General features: G+C 48.3%; 1 long non-coding RNA gene across 2 annotated transcripts; it reads left to right on the forward strand.

Moving 5' to 3' along the window:
* The first annotated feature begins 232 nt into the window (after nt 1-232).
* LOC125626782 (uncharacterized) lies at nt 233-3803 on the forward strand. Of its 2 annotated transcripts, XR_007353841.2 has the most exons (3): nt 233-585; nt 702-899; nt 1459-3803. It is a non-coding gene; the product is annotated as an uncharacterized LOC125626782 (long non-coding RNA). The 2 variants fall into 2 exon arrangements; XR_012666194.1 differs by lacking the exon at nt 702-899.
* Nucleotides 3804-5177: the final 1374 nt, after the last annotated feature.

Below are 5177 nucleotides of genomic sequence, written 5' to 3' on the forward strand. Positions count from 1 at the left end.
GCTGCATGAATTCCCCTATGCATGCCTAGAAGTATCTAGTAAATATCAGTCATTTGTACTGGCCACCTCCCTAGTCATCCTCATCTGGCAGGTTCCCTTCTGCTCTGACAGATAAGTGGGGCTTGAGGAGGAGTTTGGAGGAGGACTGGGCAGTGGCTTTAGGGGCAGGTTTGGGAGGCGTGTTCCCCCAGGGTGGTGGCAAAGAAGACAGTGGGACGGGGTGGGTGCGGGGAGCTGACAGCCCTTCATTCTCACAAACGTGATAATGGCTGAACTCTCGCAGGAATTAGTCCCATGTTTCCCTAGATCTGTGAGTAATCCACCTCCCAATACAGGCCCCCGTCCCTCTGCCAGAGACAATGCACAGCTCCTGAGATCCGTCTCTTAAGCAAGCAGCTCCGCCAGGCCTCCTGGTGCATTTCAGTGCTGGGCTTGGGCACCTCTCCAGCCCTGGAGAGATTTTACCAGAGAGCTACCGCACCTGCGGTGATTGGGGCGAGTGCACTGTGCTCTCCCCAGCATTGGCAGCCTGCACCACTCTGAATCATAACGGGAAGGATGGAAAGGCCTTGCGTCAGCAGCGAGGTGAGTCTTAAGCAATTATCATGGACGGGAAAACACTCAGCATTTACAGCGCTTTGCAGCTCCAAGCCATGTACAGACACCAGCGATGAATCCTCAAAACACCCTTTCCTCCCCAGGGGTAGAGGGGCCTGCCTGCTCCTGCCCAGCTGGAAATGGAGGAGAGCCTGTCTCAACACGTTACCCCAAAATACTCTTCCCAGTGCCTTACAGGGAGCACTGAGTATGATCCAATTGCTGCAGCTTGGCGGACCCATCCGATGAAGAACTGCACCTTCAGATGTCCCCAGCCCTTTGCCAGGTTCCCAGCCAGGCTGGTAATAATTGTGATCCCATGAGAGGGGGTTTTCTTTAACCCCCAGAACCCAGAGCTATGATTGTGGAGGGAGGTGCATGGATGTATGTGTAAGTGGCGGGGGCTTCTTTTCTAGTCAAGCCCCTGAAGATATAAATCATGGTCAGGGAAGGGGGAAATTCTGTTATTGCTCCCAGGGAAATAAGCCCCTGGACAAGGCCTTTGTGGGTGATGCTCAGACAACCTGAAACTGCCAAAATCTGGGATGTCCAATTAATGGTGTTTTGTAAATACCCTGTCATCTGATTCATGTTCCCCTCCCTGCGTGCTCTGCAGAGGTGCTCTCTGCTCTTTCTCCGTCTCCCCACCCCTCCCATTCTCCTCTGTCTCCTGTTCCCTCTCTTACTTGGTCTAGGAAGTGGAGATTTAAAAAAAAAAAGGAAAATAAACCTGTCCCCATTGCTTAATTGCTGGGGGCTTTGGGGGAACATGAGGGTGTCATTATACAGTTACAAGGTGTCAGGTTTTGCAATCTTGTTCTTTTTTTTTTTTTTACTTTTTAAAAATTTATTTTCATGCAGGGCGACCGGAGCAATGTTGGTCCTAGGACAAGCTCTGCAGCGTCCAGCGTTTGTTTCGTTTGGAGATTTAACTGAAAGCGTCATGTTGATCAGAGTCAAGAGCAGTTCTAGGGCTGGAACTGACCACATCCCCCCTCACCCACATCCCTTCCCACTGGTCCATCCGTCTGTCTGCAGGCCGGAGATTCCTTACATAATAGCTAATCTGTAGAGGCAGGAGTGGCAGGGGGATCTGGGCTCCATCTGTGCATTGCACGAATCTTAACTTGCCTGGGTGATTGCAAAGAGCCTGGACAGCAGCAGCTGCTTGCAGCTAATCTCTCGTGAGATGGTTTGTGATGAGGCTCTTGTGCTTGGAACAACCCCAGTCTGTCTGATTACAGCGAGGCTCCCGAAATCACATTTTCATTTGCTGTCATTCTGCCTCATAATCCTCCCATCAGACCCAGGAAGGTGCAAGCTGGTTTGCATGAGGAATCTGTGACGAAAGGGAAAGTTTTTAACTGGGAAGCAAATGAGTTTTTGCACTACCACAATGGGGATCTTCCACCTCCCAAAATCGGGGGGTTACTTGGCATTTAACAGTGATATGGGAGCCTCCAGCTGCGCTTAGCCTAGGGCAGCTGGTGGCCCCCTGCTCCGACAGGCTGCATGTTGAGCAAGGGCCCATGTGGATCCCGAGTGGGAAAAGCAGAGACAAGTTCTGGGGCATGATCAGCTTTGTGCTGCACAAAGCAACAGTTTGGAAGGAACCCGCTGTGTGTTGTTCACATTTTATATTCACGCTGCTGACTGTAAAACTGTGTAAAATCCCCACCATTTTCTCAATTTATACACACATACACACACTAAATCGGTTCTTTGTATTACACAGTTTACAAACAAACACAATTTGTTTATAAAAATCAACATAAAACATAAGAACATAAGAACGGCCATACTGGCTCAGACCAAAGGTCCATCCAGCCCAGTATCCTGTCTGCCGACAGTGGCCAATGCCAGGTGCCCCAGAGAGAGTTAACTTAACAGGTAATGATCCAGTGATCTCTCTCCTGCCATCCATCTCCACCCTCTGACAAACAGAAGCTAGGGACACCATTCTTTACCCGTCCTGGCTAATAGCCATTAATAGACTTAACCTCCATGAATTTATCCAGTTCTCTTTTAAACCCTTTTATAGTCCTAGCCTTCACAAGCTCCTCAGGCAAGGAGTTCCACAGGCTGACTGTGTCCTGAGTGAAGAAGAATGTCCTTTTATTTGTTTTAAACTTGCTACCCATTAATTTCATTTGGTGGCTCTCAGTTCTTATATTATGGGAACAAGTAAATAACTTTTCCTTATTCACTTTCTCCACACCACTCATGATTTTATATACCTCTATCATATTCCCCCTTCGTCTCCTCTTTTCCAAGATGAAAAATCCTGGCCTCTTTAATCTCTCCTCATATGGGACCCGTTCCAAACCCCTAATCATTTTAGTTGCCCTTTTCTGAACCTTTTCTAACCTTAACTAAATCCAATTAGTTTTACATCTTATTCTGCCTTATCCTTATTTTATGTATGGAGAAATTAAAGAAAAAATATTAACATAGAATAAAGAACAGAAGCAAATTTCAGAGGAGGGAGAAAGAGTAGAGGGTGAAGCAAGCCCCCTCCCCCCCCCCAATTATTTAACAGGAGCATTCAGGTATATCCGGGAAAGCACCCTATATCTCTGAGAAGTTTTCTGGGTATCTCTGTGACAGTATACAGTTCTTTCTATGGTGGCCAAGCTTATGCTGGCTATGTTCCTCTCTTGAATTGTTGGGTGCTTGTTGGATTTCCATGTTTGTAGCACTAGGCCTTTCAGCAATTTTTAGTGCTTTGCTGAGCCAACGTTTCCGGAATTTATTTATCTTCCAATTAACATAGTTTAGGTTTAAAATGACATGTTTAGCTTGTAACACACTATTAGTAAAATCACCCGCATTAGCTCCTCCTGCCCCCATCCCCATGAAATACCAAAAAATAAACCACTAACAATTCCCACTGCCAAGCAACCGTCCAGCCCCTGCGCTGCTATGAGCATGATCCTGCCTTTTAGCATGCTCCCAAGGAAGGAGCCTCGCCTGGAATTTTCACTGCCCCCCACTCCAGCCTGGAACAACCCTCGTTTATTGACCTTCAATGCAGGCTGAAGAACTCTCTCTTTGGGGTGGGCTGAGGTGTGGGATATGGTGCTGTCAATCTGCATTTGCTGATGAGGTGGCATCTATGCCTATGGACTGCATTGTTAATTGATGGCAGGCGTCTAGAGCTTGGGAGAGGTGTTGTTGCTGTTTTAAATAAAAATAAGTATTGACAATCAGTATTTTATTATTTCTCCTCCCCACCTCCTGGGTCACAGGAGCCTTTGCAATAAACTTGTGCTTTAGGCCTTTAGCACCTCTTGGTCCGGGATGTGAAGCAGGAGAGCTTAGCAAGGCATTTGCTCCCTCTCTGGTGAATGGAGAGTCAGATCTGTGTCTGGCGTGGAGGAATGCAGCACATCATGGGTGTAGCTAGGTTGGAACTAGTTATTTAGCAACTTTATTGCTTTTCTGCATTTCCACTGCTGCAGGTGCTCGGTTGGCACGCTGGGAAGCACATTTTAACTCTTCCCTTAGCAGGGAGCTCCATTAAGTGGGCTGTGAGGTGTCACAGGAGCCGCGGGGACAGGCAGACACAAGAGACCTGGTTTTGCCTGCAGCTGTTCAGAGAGTCACATTTTCCCTGTTGCTGTAGCTTTCCTGCCCTACTTTCAAAAGTCTCCCCAGTCAATTATTTGCTAGATGCTTTTGACTCAGACAGCTCCTCATACACGTGTCAGGAATCATTAGCATCAGCTCAGAGCTGAATGAGCAAACAGTTCTGCAGAGTATGCTGCATCTCAAAGGTCAGTTGCATCCCCGGCTCTGCTCCCTAGCCACCTCCTCCTGGGTGAATCCGCAGGGGAGGCTGCGGGCGCTGCTAGATAGAACTAGTGGGATGCAAGCGTGTGGGACTGGGGAGTTGGATAGGGCGGTGGGGAACCTCTCCAGCAATACAAGGAGAGGAGCAGCTCTGACCCATTACTGGTATTTTTATTTGCATTGCAGCAGTGCCCAGAGGCCTCTTGGGTCCTCCCTGTGCGCAAACACTGGGGACAAAGGGCTGGCTTTAAAAACCATTGACACCCCAGTACACTAAACAGCGCAAGTTACAACTGAACGTGATTAGCTGATAGCATTGCAACCTAGGCTCCCTGCAAGTGTTCACGAAGTTAAAATACAACTTGCTCTGTCTCCGCCAGGGCATTGGAGTGTTAGTTCAAATGTGCTGGCTAACAAAACCTTTTATCCTTTTAATCATCCAGACATTAGTATTTCTCCTCCCCTCGCTCTGGGTAGCAGGGAGCCTTTTCAATAAAGCCTTTGGCGCCTGACTGGCTCCTCCTTCCCCAACCCTTTATTTGATGGGGACAGGCCCTATACAGGCTAACTGGGCCCTGACACACCAGGAAGAGGGAGGGGAGGCCAATGGGTAGCAGTGATGGCTCTTTGTTTGATCTCTCTCTATTAGATTTTGCTCCCAGACTCTTGCTGTGGGCTCAGGCCTTGGTTGCTTTTAAAATCCTCCTTCCTGTTTTTTGAAGTTCCTCCGTGAGGGCTCGAGGCTCTGGAACCTACCCCCTGCCTTGGTCCAGATTTGGGGACTCTCA

Source organism: Caretta caretta, chromosome 27 (genome assembly GCF_965140235.1).
Source record: "Caretta caretta isolate rCarCar2 chromosome 27, rCarCar1.hap1, whole genome shotgun sequence".
Classification (NCBI taxonomy): Eukaryota; Metazoa; Chordata; order Testudines; family Cheloniidae; genus Caretta; species Caretta caretta.